Source organism: Prionailurus bengalensis, chromosome C1, assembly GCF_016509475.1.
Source record: "Prionailurus bengalensis isolate Pbe53 chromosome C1, Fcat_Pben_1.1_paternal_pri, whole genome shotgun sequence".
NCBI lineage: Eukaryota > Metazoa > Chordata > Mammalia > Carnivora > Felidae > Prionailurus > Prionailurus bengalensis.
In genome coordinates, this window is record NC_057345.1 from 149374521 (window position 1) to 149400493 (window position 25973).

The window sequence follows — 25973 nt, forward strand, 5'->3', positions numbered from 1 at the left end:
TAGGTTAGACTTTTACCAAGATTCAGGATCTTGTTATCAGTATTAATGTTAATCAATCATTGGTCTTGTTTTCTTGGTGGTGAATTAGGAAATGCTATAATCTAAACTCATTGTGGTGCATTTAAAGATTTTGGATTTTGGCAAGTGTAATCTGACAGCAGTCCATTTATTACTGCCAAGTGTTATATACTAATATACTTTCCTTGATTACATCACTCAGTATTTGAGTAGATATACAATTTGTGAAAATTCAGATTTGTAAAGGGGTGGGAACAAGGGTCTCATGGATTACTTGTTTAAAGTATTTTGGCTTCCTTCATCATTACCAACTTTTTGCACTTAACATTACCAATGAAAACACAAACGTTAGTTAACTTTGAGAGGTTACGAATCAGACGTGAGGAAAGCCTTTCCAGAATGCTGATACCCACAATCATGAAAGTTCTTTGATCTTCTTTTATGTTTGCTGAGCATTTGTTTTCTGAGGGTAGGATAGTTTGGGGTCTTTACTGATCAGTCATATGCCAGTGAAAGGATTCTTCTCATTTATCCATGAATGTGTTTGGGATTGGTCTACATTGTGTCCTGGGCCTATAAAATTGGTATCTGTTTTTCTGGTTTCCTAAATGTTTGTATTATTTGAGATGTGATAGGCATGATTTCTGAATCATTTAGTGGATATTTTCAGTTTGTGTGGTGACAAAATTAAGAGGACAAACCTTGACACTTTGAATGTTAGAAATGATGCTATGAATTGGTAAGTGTCCAAAATCTTTTATTGTCCTAGAGCTTTCTTATTTTGGACAACATTGTTTACAATCCAGTCATTAGCTGGAACTTGGAAACCTTTTTGGTATGAAGCAATTTCCTGTGCCAAGGAATTTGACCTGTTTATCAGTATTTGGGGAAATTCCTGGAATGTCCTTCTTTCTCTTTGCCTTTCCCTACGACTGTATCTCTGTCAGATTTCTCTTCTTCTTTCAAATCCTGGTTCCCACACTGCCTTTCTTGCTGGTTACCCCATTGGAATGACTATGCAAATTGTACATAGCGTTATACTTTTTTCTGTATCAGCCACGTCATTTGCCCTTTTTCCTTGAATCAGTGTGTTCATGTGCATCCTGTGTCTGGTGGGCATCGACAGGCATGATGTCTTCTTTAAGTATACTTCATCTATAAAAAACAGATAATAGAATTCTGAACCTATCTGGATTCCTAAGGGAATAGTACTTGCAAGTGCCAAGTGCAGAGATACGACCTTAGGAGAATTTGCCCTCCTATATAGCCTGTGTTGCTGCAAAGGAATTGATGCTTCTTGGGCCTTAGGCCTGGTGAATGCCTAAGAGACTAGGGAATATGCATTTCAGATAGGATTTTATTATTAACAAATTAAAGATTTGTTTTAGTGGAACTTCAATCTTCTTTTTAATTTTTCTTAATTTGATTTCTTTCCAGTTCTATGGAGATACACTTGACCCATAACACTGTGTGTGTTTCATGTGTATAACATAATGATTTTGTATATGCATGTGTATATTACAAAATGATTACATTAAGGTTAATTAACACATCTATCACCTCATATAGTTATAATTTGTTTATTTTATGAGGTTTTAGTGGGATGTTAGGGATGTTAGGTAGCAATGAATGGCATGGCAAGCATGGGAAGCATGGCTATCCAGAAGTGTCTCAGAGTCTATAGGCTCACTGGCCAGAAATCCCTGACGAGGCCTGGTCTCCTGTGTCCTGACCAAATTTGATATCCTTAGTGTTGAGAAAATATCCTATAGTTTGTTTCTTCTCCATGGGAATAAAATTTATTTCTGCTAAACTCTGCGCAAGGCCTTATGAATAGAAGAGAGTAGTTTTGCAACATTCAGCTTTTTAATGGATTGAAGAAAATACTCTCCATTTAGATGCTTTGGATCCAAATTTAATACACTAAGCAGATTCTCCTCTAACGGAGCCATGCTTGTGCGTTGCCTAAATTTGTGCAGCAAATTAGTGTCTCACAGTGGTAATTTGGCTTCATTATCTTGGCAATTTTAATTCAAAAGGGAAGCTAAGGGCAGAGATGCTTGCTTAAAAATGGCGTGACTCAGAGTACATCAGACAATAAACAATGTTTTTCTACAGTGTCTAACACAGGCAGGTTTCTGTTGAAGCCATATTGTTAGAAAAGTACCCAGAGACCTACTGTTCTACCTGCCTGTAAAATAAGTTGACATATGGTTGTGAACGTGCACTGGATTTAAAAATAGCCTTCTATTTAAAAAGCTAGCACTGTTGCTAATGATACAGTAAATACATTGTGTGTGCCACACCCCTAAGTATTGAGGCCTGCACTAGTGGGCTATGCTTCAGAATCTTGTCATCTTTCAGACCTAGCTCTGAAATTACCTTGATGACTTCTGTTCTCTTTTTTTTTTTTTAATTTTTTTTTCAACGTTTTTTATTTATTTTTGGGACAGAGAGAGAAAGAGCATGAACGGGGGAGGGACAGAGAGAGAGGGAGACACAGAATCGGAAACAGGCTCCAGGCTCTGAGCCATCAGCCCAGAGCCCGCCGCGGGGATCGAACTCCCGGAACGCGAGATCGTGACCTGGTTGAAGTCGGACGCTTAACCGACTGCGCCGCCCAGGCGCCCCTGTTCTCATTTTTAAGATAAGACCCTCTCTCTCTCTTAAGAAGGTACATAAAAAAAAAAAAAAAAAAAAAAAGAGAGAGAGAAAGAAAGAAGAAGGAAGGAAAGAAGGAAGGAAAGAAAACCTAAACCTGTTTTACTTGTTTGGATAGAAACTCTTTACTAATTGATGCTAATCAAGAAACTGTCAGGGACTGAAACTATTTTGGCAAAGGTCAAATACTATAAACCCCTGTAATAGGCACTCAGCATAGCCTGTATTAATGAAAGTTTGTATTTTAATACAATAGGTGGTTAGCTCCTGGGCCTTGGGAACTCTGGGCCAGAGAGTTTCATTAACCTTGCAATAATGTGACCCTGCATTTTTCATTGTTGAGTTTCTTACATTCCACTTATATTGCTAGTTAATATTATTTACTCTCCTACTACCTTGCTCCATATATTTATATTTTTTCTATTATTTAGTCTGAAGCTGCAGTTTTTGAGTATTGTTGCAAAATTTTTTTTTTTTTTCTGAATGATAACTACATTGTGGCTAAAGAAAACAAGGACCAGTATCCCTTATAGTCTTGTGGTGGTTGCAAGCCTTTTTGGACTAAGAAGTCATTAATATTTGTAATGTATCCTTTTGTCTTCCAGAGAAGAGCAAAGCCCATTTCCCGTGGTTTATTTATTAGTAATATCATTAGTTACTTTATAGTTGGATTATATTTCCCAGATCACTTTGGGCCCATTATGAAACACTCAAAAGGTAGGGCATGAACGAGAAGCAAGCTTTTAAAATACTGTGATGGGGGTACAGCAGCAGATGGTGGAAAGTGGGTGATCTTGCTTTTTTCATCCTCACTTATACGAGGAGACTGGATGGTGCTGGCTGTTTGCACCTGTGCTGCTTCCGGTTCTAGTTCCGTCTCCGTTGACAGAGCTGATGTAGCAATTGTGAAAACCCTCCTGGCTGTCTGTTTCTTTAAGGGAGAAACCTCAAAGCTGACAGCCTGTAAAGTGAAAGTCATTCTACCCTTTGATTCTTGGACCGTAAGTTAATTCTCTGCCAAGGCCCTCACCCTCTAAGAGTGTTTCTTGTAGAAAATTTGGAGATCCCAGGGTAGAAACAGAACTACTCTTAGCGTTTTTATTAAAAAAAATACTTTTACCTATTCCATCTAGACCTGAAACCACACTCGTGCTGCTTTTTTTCACTTAATATTATATCATGAACAATTTCCAATTTGCTTGAAGAACTTGAGATTTAATGTCTGTTGTTTCAATATCCTATGATTGATTAAAAAATTTTTGTATATGTTTTATTTATTGAGAGACACAGAAAGAGAGAGAGAGACAGACAGAGTGGGGTAGGGGAGGAGCAGAGAGAGAGGGATTCACAGAATCTGAAGCAGGCTCCAGGCTCTGAACTGTCAGCACTGAAAGCCCAATGCAGGGCTTGAACCCATGAACCACGAGATCATAACCTGAGCCAAAGTCGGGGATGCTCAACTGACTAAGCCACCTAGACGCCCCTCTATGATTGATTTTTAAAAATTTTTTTTTCAACGTTGTTTTTTTTTGGGGGGGGGGGACAGAGAGAGACAGAGCATGAACGGGGGAGGGGCAGAGAGAGAGGGAGACACAGAATCGGAAACAGGCTCCAGGCTCTTGAGCCATCAGCCCAGAGCCCGATGTGGGGCTCGAACTCACGGACCGTGAGATCGTGACCTGGCTGAAGTCAGACGCTTAACCAACTGTGCCACCCAGGCGCCCCATGATTTTTAACTAATTTCCAGTTGTTGGATATTTGTTATTTTTTCAGGCTTATTTATTTATTTACTTTGTTACTGTGGGTTGTTTTTTTTTTTTAAGTTTATTTATTTTTGAGAGAGAGCAGGGGAGGGGCAGAGAGAGGGAGAGACAGACTCCCAAGCAGGCTCCCCAGTGCAGGGCTTGAACTCACAAACCATGAGATCATGACCTGAGCCGAGATCAAGAGTCAGACGCTTAACTGACTGAGCCACTGAAGTGCCCCCAGATCTTTTTAAATTGTAGCATAAGCCCAGACATTTTGCTTTGTTCTTGCTGTCAAATGCCTATGAATTCAAAATTATTAATTGCGGTAAAATACACATAACAGTACTTACCATTGTAACCATTTTTTAATGTACAGTCCAATAGTGTTAAGTACATTCACATTGTTGTGCAACCGGTCTCTAAAACTCCTAATGTGAATGTTTTGTCCAGTAATTTTTACACATATCCAATCTCATAAGAGTGGCAAGTTCCCAGAAGTGGAATTATTGAACAAAATGGACTGCATTTTTAAAGAATCTCGATACATACTGCCCAGTCACTTTCCAGAAAAGCTGTATTGATTTCACATTCCCTCCAGCATTCTTTGAGAGGCTGCTTTTTGAAGTTAATGTCTTCTGGGAACTGTCTTAGATGGATACTGCTGGTGAGGTGCTTTGTCCAGGCTAGCTGTGGACTACTCAGAATTAGTTAGAAGGGGCTGAGAGAAGCCCTCCTGTCACCTTCCTCTTTTGAACTCCCCTCTGTTGGCACCTCTCAGGAAATTCTCACTTTCTTTTCCTTCCACGATATTGTGTCAGGGGAATTATCACAGCTGAGTCAGATCAAGTTCATGGTCAGAAAAACATAAAGCTGGCTTCCAGTTTTAGCTACAGCCACACTCTGTTATGTGGGGAAGATGATAGACATGTTAGAGTTGGAGAGGTCGCCAGGCCACCTGTGCAAGGCCTCTTTGCAGATATGGAAGGGATGGAAGGTATAGAGCTTGCCCCAGTGGGCAAGTATTGATAGAGTTTTGGCCTTAGCCCAGGTCCCCTGCTCTGTCCCCAGTACGTTCTCCTAGTCCACTCTGCATTGTTCTGCCTGTACATTGTTGACACATGAGCTGTAAATGACGTGGCTTTGCGTTCTGGTTGCATGCACACAGGGAGGCCATAAGCTTATGTGTCCACATGCATCTGTGACAGGAAATGCACAGTCCCAGTACAAGCCTGCTTGTAGAACCAGCGAGTGCTAGGCCCTGCTTTCACCTAAGTGGTCAGGGCCACATTCAGTGCTCTGACTTTCATCAAGGACAGTTCCTCCTGCTGTGTGAATAGGAAAACATTCTTTGTTTCCTCCTGGAGACTTGTTATTTGATAGCCTCCTCCTAGAAGTAGGTGGCTGCCTGTGCCTCACTGCCACACCCAGCTGTGACCCAGACACACACTTTCTGTTGTTCGGTGTTTACACATAGAACTCATGTGCATGCCTTTGCTCCCCTGTGTGAAGCTGCGGACCTTTTTGTGTGCCGTTGACTAACCCACCCTTGATCCTGGTTTGTCCGTACCTTGGAATCACCCCAGAGTTTTAAAGACTGCTGATGCCTGAATTCTACCTTCAGAGATTCTGATATAATGCATATGAGGTATGGCCTGGACATTGGGATTTAAGATTTAAAAAGAAAAAGCTTCCCACATGATTCTAATTAATATGTAGCAAAGTTTGAGAACCATTGATAAGGAATTAGATGAGATAATCACATATTCTTTTTTAATGAAGGTAAATACACAGGTATCTTTATTTTCTAAATTTTAGAAATCATATTTGAGGAGGGAAATACATTACAAAAATGTACTAAAGATACAGTAAATCTTGGTTTCCTCATGCCCCAAGAAAGACAACTTCTTCTGACACTTGGTTGAATGTCTTTCCTGCCCTGTTGTGTACCACTAAATGACAGTGATGTATTTGCCCATTTGCCTGAGCACTGGACATGTGAGAAGCTCCCAGTTTTCCACTAAATAAAGAACAGTGGAAGAACATTCTCGTATATTAGTATTTAAAGGCCATCTCTGATATTTTCATTGCATAGACTTTGAAAGTGGGATTACTGGGTGAAAATGTAATGAATGTTGAGAGTGGCTTATTCTATACTTGTCATTTGTACTCTCTGGTGTGTGTGTGTGGTGGGGGGGGATTTTTGTGGCATTTGCCCTCTGTTCTACTTGGGTGATAGGTATTTCTTATCAAATCATCACAACTTTCTTGCTGTTTGTTTTAAGGCCATCAGTCATGTATGTCACTAAAACATTTTCTCAGATGATCATTTTCCATTTAATTAGGTTTATAGTGTTTTATGACCCACCAAAGTGTTTTTTGTTCTCTCAGTTCAAATTTACATACTTTTCCATTGTGATTTATCCCGTTGCATTTTAAAACACAGCTTTATTGTGATGTATCACATACCCTATAATTCACCCATTTAAGGTTTACAGTTCAACATTTTTAGCATTTTCACAGGGTTGTGCAGCCATTGCCACAATCTAATTTTAGAACCTTTTTATCTGCCTTTAAAAAAAAAAAAACATTTGCATTAGCAATTACTCCACATTCCTCCCTACTTCCCTCCCCCTCTTCCTAATCCACCATCCTGCAGCCCTAAGCAAACAGTAATCTGCTTTCTATCTCTGTGAATCACCCTTCCTGGACATTTCATATAAATGGAATCTTGTAACATGTGGGCTCCATGACCGACTTCTTTCATAGAACAGTGTTCTTTAGGTTTGCCATGTTGTATGTAGTATGTATCCGTACTTTGTTCCCTTTTATTACCTAATATTTTGTGGTATGTGTGTGCCACATTTAAAAATCCATTCTTCAGCATATGGACATTTGGGTTTCCACTTTTTGGCTCTTACGAATAATGCTGTTGTGAACATTTGTGTATACATATTTGTGGGTATGTAGCTTTTCATTTCTTGGGTATACACCTAGGAGTAGAATTGCTGGATCATACGACAACTGTATGTGTAACATTTGAAAGTACTACCAAAATATTTTCCAAAGTGACTGCACCGTTGTGCATTCCCACCAGCAGAGTGTGAGATTTCCAGTTTCTCTACATTATTGCCAACACTTGTCATTGTCTGTCTTTTTTATTATAGCCATCCTAGTGCATATGAGCTGGTCTCACCATAGTTTTATTACTAAGTTGTAAGAATTCTTTTTTTATTCTAATTACAAGTTCTGTAGTATGCAACTTTTCTTCCATTCTTCAGGTTGTCTTTTTCACTTTCTTGATAACGTTGTTTCAAGTGCAAGTTTTTAATTTTGATGTAATCCAGTTCATTTTGTTGCTGTCCTTTTGATGCTCTAAGAAACCATTGCCTAATCCAAAGTCACACAGGTTTATGCCTATATTTTCTCCTAAGAGAGAAAAGGGAGCAAGATCCCTTTTGAGTTAATTTTTTTATGTTTATTTTTGAGAGAGAGTGTGCACATGTGAGAAGGTGACAGAGAGAGGGAGACAGAGAATCCCAAGTTGGCTTCATGCTGACAGCAAAGAACCCTGTGTGGGGCTCGAACTCGGGAACTGTGAGATCATGACCTAAGCCAAAGTTGGATGCTCAAATGACTGAGCCACCCAGGTGCCCCGATTTTTGAGTTAATTAAAAAAATACTTTTAATGTTCATTTTTGAGAGAGAAAGAGAGGCAGAGCATAAGCAGAGAAGGGACAGAGAGAGAGAGAGGGAGACACAGAATCTGAAGCAGGTTCCAGGCTCTGAGCTGTCAGCACAGAGCCGGATGCAGGGCTCGAACTTGGGAACTGCAAGATCATGACCTTAGCTGAAGTCGGATGCTTAACCGACTGAGCCACCCGGGACACCCTTGAGTTAATTTTATGCATGATGTGAGGTAGGGGCCAACTTCATTCTTTTACATGTAGTTATCCAATTGTCTCAGCACTGTTTACTGAAACGGTGAGTGGCCTTGACCAAGTCATCTCTATGCTCTAAACCAGCCCTGGTGTTCTGCTTTCCCTTTTGCTTAGTCCCTCCTTCCCATGCCCAAGGTCAGAACTTCCTCTGTTAGAGTTGACCTCGTGTATGACTTGCTTCTTTTCCTTCATCCAGACTTCCCTCGTGTCTCTCCTTTTCGCTGTGTGAGAAAAAACTTCACGCTCCAAATACCTGTAGCCCTGTGCTTTCTCCTCCCTGTGCACAGCCTCTCATTGCATGTCTCTGCCCTGACAGTCCATGAGCTCCTTGTCTTTGGTTCTTGTCTTTGTTTCCCCATGGAAGCCTTGAAAACAGGATGTAATCACTTCCGTTGGTTACCCTGGTGAGGGGGCATAGGTATCTACTGGTTAAAATGAATAGGAATTTAGTAATTGATGGTCATCAGCTCCATGTGATTGGCTGAAAATACTAATAAGCAATTTCAGTGTAATGACCTTATGTTTATAAGGCTAGAAACATACCTTCCCCCGTATCCACAGAGAACTGATTCTTTAACGCCCTACCTCTCTCTCAGGTCTTTGCTATCATTAGGCAGTGAGCAAAGGGGAGTAGGTTTTAAGCTGGGTTTGTCAGGGGCCTTCTCAATCCTACTTTTCTATGCTCCCTCCTGTCACTCTTCCATTTTCTCAGGCTCTTGGCATTTTTGCTGCATGTTTCCCACTGCCTGCGGTTAATGATGACTGGAGGCTTTATCCAGTCACACTTTATAGCAGCGTCAGCTGCACCCTGTGGTGGTGTCAGATGGCAGCTAGAACAAACCCAGTGCCATGCTCAGAAAGGAGTCTTTTTACCTCAAGAAAACAGATGGGGGCAGGGACAGCAGTGGTGGGAATCTCTTCTTTCTGATCCTTTCTGATTCTCAGAGAAACACAGAAGTCACAGAAGCTCATGGAACCTACTGTATTTGTAAGTAACATTGATGAACGTCATTGTAAAGTAGAAGTCGGCAGGAGGAAAAGAGTGATGTTCCAGCTCGAATCCTCAAGCTTGTTGTGAAACAGGTCTGTGTGTCGGCAGGAATGGCTGGCTGTGTTCCAGGTGGAGGGGCAAGGGTGTGCAAAGCCTGGAGTTGGGAAGCTGAAGTGAACACGGAATGGTGATCTCTAGAGGAGAGCTCAGTAAGAACCAGGGTGCCTTACAAAGGGAGAACTGGGACCACAGGGAAAATCTTCATTGTCCAGACCTGGAATGTTAAACCAGTAAGCTTTGTCTCTGGGGACTTATTGAGAGTAGCTAGTGAACAGTCGCACGTGGAACCCTTTCTTGGCACAAGTGTTCTGAGAAATAAAATTTAGGAAACCCTTCCAAGGAGGTGTGACTTTCTTATCCTTTCCATCACCAAGTAAGTCATCCTTTATTGGTTAGAGGTCCTACGTGGCAATTGATGAGCCCACTTTTTTTTTTAATTTTTTAAAAATGTTTTGTATTTATTTTTGAGACAGAGAGAGAGCATAAACGGGGGAGGGTCAGAGAGAGAGGGAGACACAGAATCCGAAGCAGGCTCCAGGCTCTGAGCTGTCAGCACAGAGCCCGATGCGGGGCTCGAACCCATGGACCATGAGATCATGACCTGAGCCGAAGTCGGATGCCTAACCGACTGAGCCACCCAGGCACCCCTCCCACTTTTTTTAATAGAATTTTTTAAAGAGCAGTTGTAGGTTCACAGCAAAATTAAGTGAAATGTACGGAGATTTCTCATACACCCCTAGCCTCCACACATGCACGGCCTCCCCCGTTATCGACATCTCTCGTCACAGTGGTACATTTGTTACAATCTGTGAACCTGCACTGACATGCTGTTATCACCCAAGGTCCAAAGTTTACATTCTGGTATTAGACAGTCTGTGAGTTTGGACAAATGTATAATGACGTATCCATTTTTATGGTATCATACAGAGCATTTTCACTGTCCTAAAAATCCTCTGTGCTCCATTGCATCTCTCCCACCCACTGGCAACTACTCACCTTTGCAATTACAAACTCCATAGTTTTGCCTTTGCTGGAAGGTCATATAGTTGGAATCCTATAGTATGTAGTCTTTTCATACTGGCTTTTTCACTTAGTATGCATTTAGGGTTCCTTCACATCTTTTCATGGCTTGATAGCTTATCTCTTTTTAGTGCTGAATAATAGTCCATTGTCCGAATGTACCACAGTTTATTTATCCCTTCACCTACCGAAGGACATCTTGGTTGTTTTCAGGTTTGGCAGTTTTGAGTAAACCTTCTGTAAACATCTGTGTGCCAGTTTTTGTGTGGACATAAGTTTTTAATGCCTTTGAGTAAATACCAAGGAGTATGATTGCTGGGTCATGTGATAAGAATACGTTTAGTTTTCTAAGATAAACTGACAAACTTTCAAAGTGGCTATACCGTTTTGCATTCCCACAAGCAATGAATAAGAATTCCTGTTGTTCTAGGGGCGCCTGTGTGGCTCCTTCAGTTAAGCATCTGACTCTTGATTTCATCTCGGGTCATGATCCCACAGTCGTGAGATTAAGTCCCGCATCAGGCTTTGTGCTGGACATGGGGTCTACTTAAGATTCTCTCTCTCCCTCTCCTTCTGCCCCTCCCCTGTTCACATATGCTGGCACACATGCTCTCTCTCTCAAAAACAACAACAACAACAAATTCCTGTTGTTCTACATCCTTACTTGGATTTGGTGTTGTCAGTTTTTTGGATTTTGGCCATTTTAATAGGTGAATGGTGGTCTCTTATTTTAATTTGCAGTTCCCTGATTGCATGTTGTGGACCATCTTTTCATAGCTTTTTTTTTTTTCTTTTCTTTTTTTTTTTTTTAATTTTTTTTCAACGTTTTTTATTTATTTTTGGGACAGACAGACAGAGCATGAACGGGGGAGGGGCAGAGAGAGAGGGAGACACAGAATCGGAAACAGGCTCCAGGCTCCGAGCCATCAGCCCAGAGCCTGACTCGGGGCTCGAACTCACGGACCGCGAGATCGTGACCTGGCTGAAGTCGGACGCTTAACCGACTGCGCCACCCAGGTGCCCCTTCATAGCTTATTTTCAATGTGTATATCTTTGTTGGTGAACTACCTCTTAAGGTTCGGATCATTTTAAAACCCAGGTTTTTTGTGTTCTTGTTGAGTTTTAAGAGTTCTTTACATACTTTAGATTATAGTCTTTTATCAGATGTATCTTTTTTCTCCCAGTTTGTGGATTGTCTTCTCATTCTCTTGACTGTGTATTTCTCAGGGGAAAAGTTTTTAGTTTTAATGAATTTCAGCTTATAAGTTACTTCTTTCATAAATTAGGGTTGTAGCTAAACAGTCATTGCCATAGCTAAGGTCTTGGGGTTTTCTCTTCTCTTACCTTCAAGGAGTTTCATAGTTTTGCCTTTTACATTTTGGTTTGAGATCGATTTTGAGTTAATATTTGTGAAGGGTGTAAAGTCAGTGTCTACATTTATTTTCTTGCATGTGATGAATGTCCAATCGTTCCAGCATCATTTGTTGAAAAGACTTTGCTCCATTATATTGCCTTTATTCCTTTGTTAAAGATTAGTTGACTGTATTTATGTGGGTTTCTGGGCTCTCTATTCTGTTCCATTGAGCTATTTGTCTGTTCTTATGTCAATACTATATGGTCTTGATTTCTTTAGTTTTATGGTAGATGTTGAAGTAAGATAGTGTCAGTCCTCTAACTTGGTTCTTCTCCTTCAAAGTTATTTTGGCTATTTTGGATGTTTTGCCTTTCCACATAAACTTTAGAATCAGTTGGTTAATATCTACAGAATAACTTGCTGGGATTTTAATTGAAATTTCATTGAACCTGTAGATCAAGTTGGGAAAAAAATTGGCATCTTGACAAGGTAGAATCTTCCCTTTTATGAGTATGGAATATCTCTCCATTTAGTTAGTTGTTTGATTTCTTTCACCAGCATTTTGTAGTTTTTGTCATGTGGATCTTTTACATATTTTTTTATACCAAAGGATTTCACTTTTTGAAGTGCAAATGCAAATAGTATTGGTTTTAATTTTTAAATTCCATTTGTTTATTACTGGTATATAGGAAACCAATGGACTTTTATATATGAACCTTGTATCCTACAAATTTTCCATAATCCCTGTTCCAGGTATTTTTTGGTCAGTTATTTTGGATTTATTACATACATGAGCATGTCATCTGTGAAGAAAGTCAGTTTTATTTCTTCATTCCCAGTCTATGTGCCTTTTATTTCCTTTTCTTGCTTTATTGCATTAATTGGGACTTCCACGGTAATAATGGAAAGGAGTTGGTGAAAGGGGATATCCTTGCTTTATTCCTGATCTTAGTGGGAAAGCTTGTTTTCACCATAAGTACGATATTAGAGTTTTTGTAGATATTCTTTATCAAGTTGAGGAAGTTCCCCCTCTATTCCTAGTTGACGGAGAGTTTTTATCATGAATGGGTGTTGGATTTTGCCATGAACTGTCAATGTCTATTGATATCATCATGTGATTTTACTTTTTAGCCTACTGATGTGATGAATTACATTTTCTGATATTGAACCAACCTTGCGCATCTGGGATCAATCCCACTTGACCGTCATATATAATTCTTTTTATACATTCTTGAATTTGATTTGCTAATATTTTGTTGAGGATTTTCGCATCTGTATTTATGGGAGTTTTGGTCTGTAGTTTTCTTGTAATGTCTTTGCCTGCTTGTGGCATTGGAATAATGTTGGCTTCATAAACTCAGTGAGTGAGGAAGTATTCCCTTCATTTCTATCCTCTGAAAGAGATTGTAGACAACTGGTATGATTTCTTCCTTAAATGTTTAGTAGAATTCACCAATGAACCCATCTGGGCCTGGTGCTGTTTTGGAAAGTTATTTGTTGATTCAATTTCTTTAACAGATATAGGCCTATTCAGCTTGAGCTCACTGTTTGAAAAGCCTAGGAGAATAAATTATCCATCAGAAGTCAGAAATCTATGAGACCCTGGTTTTAGTTAACTAAAATATTAATGATCTTGATAGGTGCAACTGTCTCCATCCGTCTCAGTCTTGGGCAGATTGGAACTGGATTCACCTCCCACTTGGTGTGCTTGGGAAGGTTATAGGTGTTTCCTCATCTGGGAGATGGGAGTAATAATGGTGCTTCTCTTTATAGGGTAACTGAAGTTTAAATGAGATGTAGACGGTGAAGTATAGGGCCTGATACACAGCTTTTCTGTGGTGGTTGCTGTCTTAGTGTAGCCATCAGTTATGGAGCCCGTCTTCATCTTCCTTCATCTGACTTAGTGGCCTAGAATGGATTCCCACAGTATCTGTCTTCTCAGTTCCCCATCCTCAGCCAGATGCCCCTCAGAGGGATTTCATCCTCAGACATATGTGTTTTCTGGCAAGCATATGTCTTTTTGATGTGCAGCAAAGCTTTATTGTCTGTGAACAGGACATGAAAGCAGCATAATGCAGTGGCTGGCCCACTGTCTGGCTTCCAATTCCAGCTTTCCCACCAACTACTTGTATTATTCATCTCTTGGTTTGCATGCGATTTGTGTGAAGTGATTAAAATGATGTCTGTAAAATTGCCTTGTAAACTGTGATGCAAGTGCAAAGGTTTAAGAAAGAAGTTCTGAGCAGAAAAAAGAAATTTGGGCGAAGCAAAGGTAGGATGGCTGGTGGTCCCCTGCCTCAATGACTTGTGAAGCTCCTGTGAGCTCTTTATGAAACAGGAGAAGCGGTCCCTGAAGCTGGTGGAGAGTAAGTGCTCCAAAGTGGTTCACACTTGCTCACCGGGCAATGAGAGCAGAACTTCAGTGGAAGTTGAGCAGACAGTTACTCGTGTGAAGGTGTGCATGCAAGCATAGTTACAGAGTTGTTCCTTATGCAGGTAAGTGATAAAATTGGCATTTAAGACAGAAGTCTTTGTGCCAGGTTACCCTTGAATACCCCTTAAGTTGCTCCTAAATGCCATATGCAGACAGACTGCCTCTGGATGGCACATTTTTCTTCTGCCATTGACACAGATTGTTGTTTATTTGGATGTACCAGATGAAGTAGGAAGCTTGTACTCGTGTCTGATTGGTACCAGAAATGTGTACCTTACACACAGAATCCCATTATGTGAGGGTGTGTAGGGCCAAGAGTGGCTGAGGGAACAGTAGGTACGTGTGTCTCCTGCCTTGCAGAGCACATGCGGTTGAATGCAAGTGAAGTAATTGTGCCCAGGTTACAACTCCATTGTAACACTGTCATTTTGAGAGTATAGGAGGTATTATGGGCACTTCTCTCTTGGGCATTTTGATATTTCACAAGGACTCTGGATGTGAGGCTTCAGTACGCAAAAGAAATTATGTGCCTGCTGTGCACATCCTAGGGTCTAGTGTTAATATTTGATACAGAAATTAGAGGTCTTGAAGTGAGGCTCACAGGCTAGGAATCTCCTGTTATTTTAATCAGAAGATTGTAGACTGAGATCTTTAGCAAAAATTCAATAGAAATTTTCTTTATTAAAGGTAGTTTACTTTTACAAAATAATTTACAGCATTTTTTTTCCAGTTCTAGAGTTCTTATTGGAGCCAGGTATATGTACTGTATTTGAATGAATGTATATATGTACTCATACATGCATTAAAGTTTGAGTATATGCATATAAAAGATTCTGAGAATGCATGATTTTTTTAGAAGTGGTGTGATTTAAGCAGATCTTATGTACATTAGGGAAGATGAACTTGTATATCCTTCGTTTCCCTTGCTGTCATCTAAATGGGGAAATTCTATCCAAGCATGTAGTGCTGTGGTTAGTTTCTAGCCCTAAAAGGTGGATAGACCTGAGGTTCAAATCCAAGGTCCCTGTTCTTAGCAACTCTATGCCCTTGGAAGTGACTTGACAAGCTCTTTGATTCTTGTTTTCCTCATCTGAACTGGAGAATGAATGATCTACCATATAGTTCTTTGAGAGGATGGAGAGGATGCTGGTAAATGCCTGGCTCCTAAAACACACTCAGGAAGTTTGCTGCCACCTATAACTTCTGAGATTAGGTAACTTGCCCCTTTTTCCATGTGTTGGCTTCTCCTACTTCCTCCTCTTATGACTTGAGTTTGTCTGACCTGGACAGTGAGGAAGACACCTCTGCCTCAGTGCAAGGACCGCTGAAGCCTTACTGTTGGTACCTGGATTTGGGTCTATAAGCACAGGAGCTGACCTGCCGACAGCTTCTGTGAAGGGTCTGGTCAGCTCTCTGGCTGCTGTTCATTTCCTGTAATAGGTATTGCTCCCAGTCACATGCCTTGTTTATTTATTCTTGGTCCTATTGTAGTTCTTATTGAAAGCGGTAAAGATCAAACAGTGAGAATGCAAGTAGCCAAGATTTGGAGGAGTGTGAGAAGCAGTTTACAAGGAAGCAAGGTGATAACCAAAGTTTTTGGGGTGAGGGTAGGAAAACCACCCAGCGTCTTGAGGGGAGGGTTGATTCTGCCTAGCTATGAAAGATCCCTCACAATGTGAGCCATGTGAGACTCTCAGGAAGAAATGATGTCAACAGACCAGGTCAAGGAAGCACACGTTAAACACTTTCTGAGGACTTGATATTTACTTGATACTAGGCTTTGCTGCATGTTTTTTAAAAGTTTGTGGTGTTTTTAAATTTTTTTAAAAAAATTCTAAAATTTTATTATTTATTTTTGAGAGAGAAAGAGACAGAGTGAGAGCCAGGGAGGGGCAGAGAGAGAGGAGACACAGAATCTGAAGCAGGCTGTAGGCTCTGAGCTGTCAGCACAGAGCCTGACGCGGGGCCCGAACTCACAGACCATGAGATCATAACCTGAGCCGAAGCCAGATGCTTAACTGACTGAGCCACCCAGGTGCCCCAAAAGTTTGTGGTGTTTTAATAAGCAATTGAGGAAGAACAGGTCCTTTTAGGGCAGGAAAAACCTTACTATAGCTTCATACGCATGAGTCACCTTGACTTTTTCACTGTTGCTTGTAGATTTCTTAACGATGTAGTAAAAGGAAAAAATAAAACCTTTTGAGTCCAATATGTTTTCCCTGAAATGAGAAAGAAACCTAGCAGACTGCTCAAGAGAATGATTTTTAATTTGCATTTGGATACTCTTATTTTTGTGGTTTACTTTCCATTTCTTCCTTTCAAACTGGAAATTCTTAGTTCGTGTGCCCTTTGGCCTTTAAAAATAGTCCCTCTTTATGCACTACTGCTCTTCTGAGCTCTTGCTTCCCCCACCTCTCCTGGACTCGCTGGCAGCTGAGTTGGCAAGAGATTTTTCCAGGATCCCTTTCATCGTAAGAGGACACTGTGTAGGTGGATGTGACTTTTTTTGGTGGTGACCTTTATTTTTCTGAATGGCCTCAGAGGCACTCTGAGTTGCTTCAGTCTTTCTTTTAGTTGGTGATTTCATGAGGCTCCATAAACATTTGTCTTCTAAAGGTTTATTGAGCATGAGCTGTATGTTGGGCTCTGGGATAGAGGTGAGGTAGATAGGAAGGTAAATAAATACTTGGCCCCAAGCTTTGAGGACCTTCCAGTTTAGTGAGAGAGGTGCTAACTTGTAATGCTTAGCGGTGTCTGCAAAGTTGTGATGCCATGGAAAAGAGCAAGAATCTCTGGGGGCAGCTGGTAATGTGCCAAGTGCATGTGACACTGGAAGGCACTCTTAACGCATGAATTAGGAGGTCCATAGCTAATGGGGTTTGAGCTGGGCAGAAGGACTGTTCTGTAGGGAAGGGACAGCCCCCTCTGAAATCTGGAGAACATGCAGGCAGGTGAGTGACTGGAAGGTACTGGCTGGAGCTCACAAGGCATTGTGGGGCAGCAGGTAGTGTTAGAGAAAAGTGTGGGAATTCAGTGGGAGCCAGGACTGATTTTAGTCTTTTGGCAGTGGTGTCCTTTAGTCTTTAAGTAGAGACATGGAATAGATAAAGGATTTAGGACGGTAACTATTTTATAGAGGCCATCTTGGATTTGGGGAGACTGGTTGGGCCTCTTTGGTAATGATTCAGTTGAAGTATAGTTACTGAAGCCTCTGCACTGATGAGAGAATGGAGGGAGGGGGAAATCTGCTTAAGAAAGTTGTAGGAAAAAGAATCTATAGGTTGCGGTGACCTATTTGTATATGGGAATGAGGGAAGGAAGACAAATGCAGAATGGCTCTGGGCCAGGGCTTGCTGTCTCTTTTCATATCATGGCACGTAGGAGATGTTTGTCCAGCCACGAGGGTAAATGGACTGTCCCTTGGGGTGCTACCCCAGACTTCCCAGCAGTCCTGACAGCTAAGGGATCCATATCTCTGTACGCACTTCATTCATTCTTTGCAAACCAGTTGGGAAGCTTGCCAGGGGCTCTAGCTTGGTTTTCTAGGTGGGTTCAGATTAAAAAAAATGTGTTGCTCTTGTGGTTTTACCCTCCCCTCCTATATAATTATCAGGGTGTCTCCAAGGTGATTATTAGTCTCGTATTTTAGGTAAGGCTCTGATGATTGGAATTTCAACTCCAGTTGTGGGATTTCAAGTCATGCTGTTTCTGTCCTGCCATGGATGTAGGTGCTGTGTAATTAACTATGGTGTGGATTACAGAAACAGGTTGGTTGGGAGGGGTGCAAAGTTTGACTTTGAATATCTTGAACCTTGGATGTTCCACAGAGCCTTGTTTGTGAAGAACATTGGGGAGTTGGAAGTGCAGAACCTGAGCTAAGAAGAATTTCAAGACATGGCATCTGTGGGAGAGACTGGGAAGTTCAAGTACAATAAGGAATGGAAAGTGTTCACTTTTGGAAATAGGGTAGTTGCTGACAGAGTAGAATTTACAAGTTTCTTCTGTCAAGGGCCAGATAGTAAATATTTTAGGCTCTGAGGGCCATACGGTCTGTGTTGTAACTACTCAGCCTTTTCATTGTAGCACAGATTAGCCATAGACAGTACATAAATGAATGGTCATGGCTATCTATATTGCACTAACATTTTATTTATAAAAACATGAAATGGGTCAGATTTCACCCCTAGGCCATAGGTTGCCAGCTTAAAGGAAAGGAAGTGAGGAATGGAAAGTTAGTATTTGTTTAGTACTTAACTGTGTACTAGATATCTTATAAATAAATATATTTAACCCTGAGGTATAGGCACCCACCCCATTTACTGTTGATGGAGAGACCCAAGAGTTTAGATAATTTGCCTAAAGGTTGCATAGCTAGTTACTGCCTGGCTGGGATTTGAACTTCCATCAGCCTGATTGCAAAGCCCTAGACATTTCCATTTCACCTCATTGCTGACCAGAACAGCAGCCTTAGGTTAGTTTCCTCTCAGTAGGTGCAGATGGCACAGAAGCCATCAGGCTCTTTAGTCCCATGGCCTTCAGTGGTGTCATGTTTTTTTGCCTCACCCCTCTATTAGTTTCTAGTGCTGCCATAACAAAGTACCACAGAGTGGGTGGCTTAAGTAACAAAAACGTATTTTCTCACAGTTCTGGAGGCTTAAGTTCCAAGATTAAAGTGCTTGCAGGTTTACCGCCTCCAGTGGCCTCTCTCCTTGGTGTACAGATGGCCTCTTTGTCACTGTGTCCTCATATGGTCTTTTCCCTGTGTTTGTCCTCCTGTCTCTGTGTATCCAAATTTCATCTAAACAGGACACCACTCAGATTGGATTAGGGACCATAGCAGGGGCCTCTTTTAACGTAATTACCTTTTCATTTTTTATTTATTATTATTTTAAAAAGGTTTATTTAAATCTTTTTTTAAAAGTTTATTTATTTTGAGAGAGAGGAAGAACACTAGCAGAGGAGGGGCAGAGGGAGAGAGGGAGAGAGAGAGAGAGAATCCCAAGCCGACTCTGTGCTGTCAGCACAGAGCCCTATGTGGGGCTCCATCTCAGAACCATGAGATCATGGCCTGAGCCGAGATCAAAAGTCAGACACTTAACCGAATGAGCCACCCAGGTGTCCCTTAATTACCTCTTTAAAGCCTAGTCTCCTGGGATACCTGGGTGGTTCAGTCCGTTAAGCATCCGAATTCGGCTCAAGTCATGATCTCGTAGTTGGTGGGTTTGAGCCCCACATCGGGCTCTGCACTAACAGTGTGGAATCTGCTTGAAATTCTGTCTCTCCTTCTCTCTGCCCCTTCTCCACTTACACTTTCTCTCTCTTTCAAAAATAAATAATCTTTAAAATAGCCTAGTCTCCAAATACAGTCACATTCTGAGATACTGGAAGTTGGGCTTTCAACATATGAAATTTGGGAGAACCCCATTCAGCTTGTAACAACCCTCTTCTTCTGTGGTGGCTATCAAGGGACTATCAGGAACAGAGCCTAAATTCCTTAATGTAGAAGATAAAGGCATTCTCCGGTATGTGAAGGTGTCTCAGTTACCATTTGAGACTTGGATGAACTTTTAAAAATATAAACTTATTTTAGTTTTAGATTTATAGAAAAGTTGCAAAGATAGTTCAGAGTTCCCATATACCACATACCTCGTTTCTTGTATTATTAACATAGTACATTACTGTCACAATTAATAAACTAATACTGATACATTATTATCAAGTAAAGTCAATGCTTCATTCACATTTCTTTAGCTTATAACGCATATCCAGGATCTTATTCAGGATACCACATTACATTTATTTGTCATGTCTCCCTAGGCTCCTCTTGGCTGTAACAGTTTCTCAGACTTTCTGTGGTTTTCATGACTTCAGCAGTTTTGATGCTTACTGTTAGGGTGTTTTGTAGGATGTCCTCCTGTTGGGATTTGTCTGATACTTCTCTCATGATTAGACTGGATTTAAGGGGTTTTGGGGAGGAAGACTATAGAGGTAAAGTGCCCCCCCCCTTTTTAAGTTTACTTATTTTGAGAGAGGGAGAGCGTGAGCAGGGAAGGAGCAGAGAGAGGGAGCAAGCGAATGATAGTGCAGCACCTGATGTGGGGCTCAAACTCATGAACTGTGAGATCATGACTTGAGCTGAAATCAAGAATCAGATGCTTAACAGACTGGGCCACCCAGGCGCCCTGGTAAAGTGCCCTTTTTACCACATTGTGTTGATGATGAATACTAACAATGTGACTTATCACAGTTTACATTAACTTTGGTCACCCGGCCAAGGTAGTGGTTTCCAGGTTTCTCCATAGTCAAGTTACTCTTTCTTCTTATGCCCTTCTCCACGTCCTACTTTCTGGAGGGAAGGTGCTATGAGCAGCCCACATATGCGGGGTGGGGTGTTCTCCTCCCCCTCCTTGACAGTGGGGTATCTGCATCGATGTGAGATTTTCTGCATGAGAGATTCATCTTTTCTTCCCCATTCAGATACTTGTATCAGTGTAGATTCATGGGTAGAGGACATTTTAGGTTGCACTGAGACAAACCAACTCAGACACTCCACTTTTCTGCCCCACATGTTGCCTTGTGGGCTATAAGTGAAGTGAAGCTCTTTGCAAGGGGCCAAAAGTTATCAGAATTCATGTTAGGTGTAGCATAAAACGTGAGCAAAGAGTTGCTGTCCCTGCAGTTTAATTCCTGAACCATGTTCCCTGAAATCATCAAGAAGAAGCATTTCTGGGCTTCATGCTTCTAATTCCTAATGGGTGCAAGCATTTTTGTCCTGATGGTGAAGAAATGCATTTGTGGATTCTGTCTGAAATCTATATTGAAGCAGCGCCACCGTGTGGTAAATGCTGAAGGATCAGTGTATTCTAGGAATAGTTTCTGTGCAGTTCTGGGACTCTTCTGATCCACGTTCTTAAAAGGCTACCTTCTGACTTCAGCTTTGTACATGTCCAGGTTTACATAAAAAGTAAACACTGGAAGGTTGAAATCCCCAATAGTTCTTTTTTTTTTTTTTTTTTTGGCATAGTAACTGCTAACTTTGGTCACCCAGACCAAAAGGTGTCTAGGTATCTTAAGGTAAACTTTCTTTCCTATTATTTAAAATTGTTTAATAGCTGAGGTGTAAAAGTGCAACAGGTTGAAAACTCGAACTTCTGGAGCTGTTTTTCTTTGGCTTAGTCAGGTTGGGGACTTATTTTAATAGCTTCATTCTTCTTTGCTCAAAGATTTAAAGATGTTTGAGCCTGTGTGGAAAGCAGACAGACAGTCCCACCCACCATGGTGTGTGGGAATGTGAGGTGGGCTGGGATGACTGGAACGTTTACAGGAGGAGGAGTCTTCGGGAAGGGAGAGGTCGGGGAGTTAGTTGGGTAATTCGTAGGGCCTTGTGGTTGACCTGGTGACTGGTAGCAAATGGTAAGCTGGAGGTCAGCGTGACAGCCTGTTAGAGTTGATTTAAAGAAAAAAAATCAAGCAGCCACTCTTGTTGTAATAAGTCATTATGGAATCAGGAATTATAAGCTGCAGATTAATCTTGATCAGCTTTTGAGAGTGAGATAAAATTGTAGTTGCTTTGATGAAAAAGAAAAATGCTAAAGGACCAGACTGTAACTCCGTGTGCAAACCCAGTCCCTGAGGTCAGGGCATAGAAAGTCAGATGTTGCTGGAGGAGGGTTTTGACTGGCTGGGTCACTGCAGGGGCTGCCCATGACCATGACAGAGATGTGGTCTGCCAGTGGCTCTTCAGCTGGCTCCTTGTCAGTGATGTCATGGGTTACCTATGTCATCTCTGAGTGCAATTTGTCCTATTCAAACTCGAAGGAGATAACAGCTAAGCCTGTAGATATCAGTCTGCTGCTGCTCTCTTAGGTTCCTGAGGCTTCCAAGAGGTATTTCAGATAATGGCAATCACATGCTTCAGAGTGTGAGCTTCTCACCCAAGAGGTCAGAGAGGAATGTTTGCCTCTGGCTCACAAGCCCAACCTCTGCTCTGCTCTTGCTTTTAGTCTCCAAGGAGCCTGTGCTGGGACTCTTTGGATCATTAGAGGCCACTTGTGTGTGACCTGATGCACCAACCTCTGACCATGTACAGCAACACCATGGGCTGCTCCTGACTCCTCAGAGAGAGTGTCTCCCTCTGTACAGACAGCAGGAACGTGGAGGAGTGAGTCCTCTGGGGGATGCTGACAAGTATACCACGATGACCATGGGGGCTGTGGTTGCACATGGAAGGTTCTAGAATTCAGCTGAAGGACCAGAAATTAAGTGGCTATCTTTGTTGGCTGGCTAAGGGCTGTGGGAGACAGAGTTAAGGGAGTTTTGGGGGGTCTTTTTTTCCTCTCTCCCTCCTTCCTTCTTTCCATCATGAACTTCTTCCTCTGAGCATTTTACAAGTGAGAGACTGACTATACTGTGGAGAGACCATTGTTAAAATGAGCCTTTTGATGTCTGAGAGCAGCGTTTTGTATACAGATGATAATAAGAGTTTCAAATTACTGTTCAAGGTAGTGTTGTTAATTTTAAATGTGGCTTTCCATAGCCTTTAAACTCAGTTTACAAATCTTATGTTTATAATCTAATTTAAAGTCACACATTTAAAATGATTTTCACTTAAAGCTAAAAATTAGATATTTTGAATAGGAATCACAAAGCTAATCAGTCTGAAACTCCAATAGGCTATATTTTGTTTTATTTAGTTTTTAAATGTTTATTTTGAGAGAGAGAAAGAGCACACGTTCACCCACACCCACAGACAGACACACACACACACACACACACACACACGCTTGAGTGCGGGAGAGACAGAGAGAAAGGAGGAAAGAAAGAATCCTAAGCAGGTTCTGTGCTGTCAGTGTGGAGCCCAGTGTGGGACTTGATCTCACAAACCATGAAATCGTGACCTGAGCCAAAATCAAGAGTCAGTCGCTTAATCAGCTGAGTCACCCAGGTGCCCCTACATTTAAAAAATGTCAGAAATTCTAGGGGTGCCTGGGTGGCTCAGTCAGTTGAGCGTCCGACTTCAGCTCAGGTCATGATCTTGCGGTCTGTGAGTTCGAGCTCTGTGTCGGGCTCTGTGCTGACAGCTCAGAGCCTGGAGCCTGTTTCAGATTCTGTGTCTCCCTCTCTCTGATCCTTCCCCGTTCATGCTCTGTCTCTCTCTTCTCAAAAATAAATAAACGTTAAAAAAAAATTAAAAAATACAAGAAATTCTCTACTAGACATGTTTCCTGATTATACCCAGTGACCGCAAACTTACTTCCTTTTTTTTTTTTTTAATGTTATTTTTGATAGAGAGAGAGGAAGAGACAGAGACACAGAATCCGAAGCAGGCTTCAGGCTCTTAGCTGTCAGCTGATGCAGGGTTTGAGCTCACAGACCATGAGATTGTGACCTGAGCCAAAGTCAGACACTTAACGGACTAAGCCACTCAGGTGCCTCTACACAAACTTATTTCTAAATGTAACACAGTTGTATCAATTATTTGGGGCTGACTTCCTTCTTCAGCTCTTCATTTAATTCTCAACCTTGCTGAGGCTGTGGAGAACCAATATGATTGATCAGCTTAGGCAAATTGAGGTTAGGGCCAATAACTCATAATCACAGTACATTGCTACATTAGGATTAGGTCTGGCTTCAAGGAAAAACAATCAAATACATAATAGCTTCAACAAAATGAAAATTTATTTCTCTCCTGTTAGTAATATGGAGTTAGATGGTACAGGGCTGAGGTGACTTCAACCTGTCATCAGGGGACCAGGCCCCTGACTTGTGTCCATTCTCTGTGTTAGTTTCCTGGATCTGCTGTAACAAAGTACCGCAAACTTGGTAGCTTAAAACAATAGCAATTCATTCTCACAGTTCGGGAGGCCAGAATTCAGGAATTAAGGTATGAGCAGAGTTGCACTCCCTCCAGAGGCTCTTGCTTGTCCTAGGTTCTGGGGGCTACCCGTGACCATTTTTTTTTTGTGGTTGCATCCCTCCATTCTGTCTCTGTCTTCACATGGCTTTCTCTCTGTGTGGCCGTCTGGTCTCCTTTTTCCTTGCCTCTTTTGTCAGGATACTTGTGATGACATTTTGGGCTCAGCTGGATAGTCCAGGAGGATTCCTGTGTCTCAGAATCCTTAACTTAATCACATCCACATGAACCACTTTTCTAAATAAAGAGCATTTACAGGTTTCAGAGATTAGGTCATGGACATACTTTTGGGTGCCAGTATCAGCCTGCGACACCTTCCTACCACAAGGTCACCTCATGGTCCGATGGGATTATTAGAGTACCAGCTAGCATGTCAGGATTTCCTATCAGATGGAAGAGAGTGAGGAGAGTAATAAGGGGCCCCTCTCAGCTGGGTTGGCTAGTTTTAAACACTCATCCTTGAAATCCCACCTAACACTCAGTTTCCTTTCTGACTGCACTTACCTAGCTGCCAAGGAGGCTGGAAAATGCACTCTTTGATTTATTTAATGCCCTGTGCTGCTAAAGTATAATTTTCAAGAAAGCAAAAATAGGACATGCAAATATAAAAGGTCATATGTCAACAATTTTATTTAGCTCATTAATTAAGGAGGGAGTGAGTAAGATGTTAAGACCAGTTTAAATGAGAATTTGGATTACAGAGATTTCTATTCTCTGCCACACAAAATTCATTTACATTGCTATGGACAGGAATCATTTGCATTGCTATTAAGCTCTTGGAAACGTGCAGAGCCGTAAAATAGTCCAGTTACTAAAAAGCCAGTCAGGAATATAGAATGAGATGGTCTTGGAGAGTCTGCTTTACATAAAACAACCCCTACCACCCCACTCAAGGGATACTCTATAATCTCTTGGCCTCTTTTTTTTTTTTCTTTTTTGAGAGTGAGAGTGAGAGCGAGAACACATGGACACATGCTAGTGAGGGAGGAGCAGAAGGTGAGGGGGAGAGAGAATCTTAAGCAGGCTCCATGCTCAGCTTGGAGACTGACGAGGAGCTCCATCCCTATGTCAAGACGGTGAGATCATGACCTGAGCTGAAATCAAGAGTGGGACCCTTGGGGCGCCTGGGTGGCTCAGTTGGTGAAGTGTCCAACTTCAGCTCAGGTCATGATCTCACGGTTTGTGAGTTCGAGCCATGCGTCGGGCTCTGTGCTGACAGCTCAGAGCCCGGAGCCTGCTTCGGATTCTGTGTCTCCCTTTCTTTCTGCCCCTCCCCTGTTTGCACTCTCTCTCTCTGTCTTTCAAAATTGAATAAACATTAAAAAGAGAGAAAGAAAGAAAGAAAGAAAGAAAGAAAGAAAGAAAGAAAGAAAGAAAGAAAGAAAGAAAGAAAGAAAGAAAGAGTTGGACACTGACCGAAACACCCAGGTACCCCTCTTTGCCTCTAAGTATTGGGTACTTTTTAAAATAGTGACCAGTTAAAAATTAGGTTTTTTGTTTTTTTTTTTTAACACCAAGGTAGAAGGGGATGTGGTGGATGCTGGGACTAGCCTCCAGCTATTTCTGCCTCTCAGTAGGTCAGAGATATTTGCCTAGAATGGAGGTGTCCTACAACTACTGATACTCCCCTACACAGATGGACACCCTAAGTCAGGCCATCCTTTAAAATTTTTTTTTTCATTTTTTATAGCTCTACAATAAAGTTCACTTTTCGTTGTACAGATCTATAGGCTTTAGCAAATGCATAGAGCTGTTTTCAGCACCCCCACAGTCAAGTACAGAACAGCTTCCTCACCCCAAAATATTCCCTCAGGCTGCTGCTCTGCAGTCAACCCT

At 41.5% G+C, this 25973-nt stretch overlaps 1 protein-coding gene across 13 annotated transcripts in view; it reads left to right on the forward strand.

The window, feature by feature from the left end:
* TANC1 (tetratricopeptide repeat, ankyrin repeat and coiled-coil containing 1) overlaps positions 1 to 25973 on the forward strand; it is a 241983-nt gene that overhangs the window by 109823 nt on the left and 106187 nt on the right. The window lies entirely within an intron of this gene.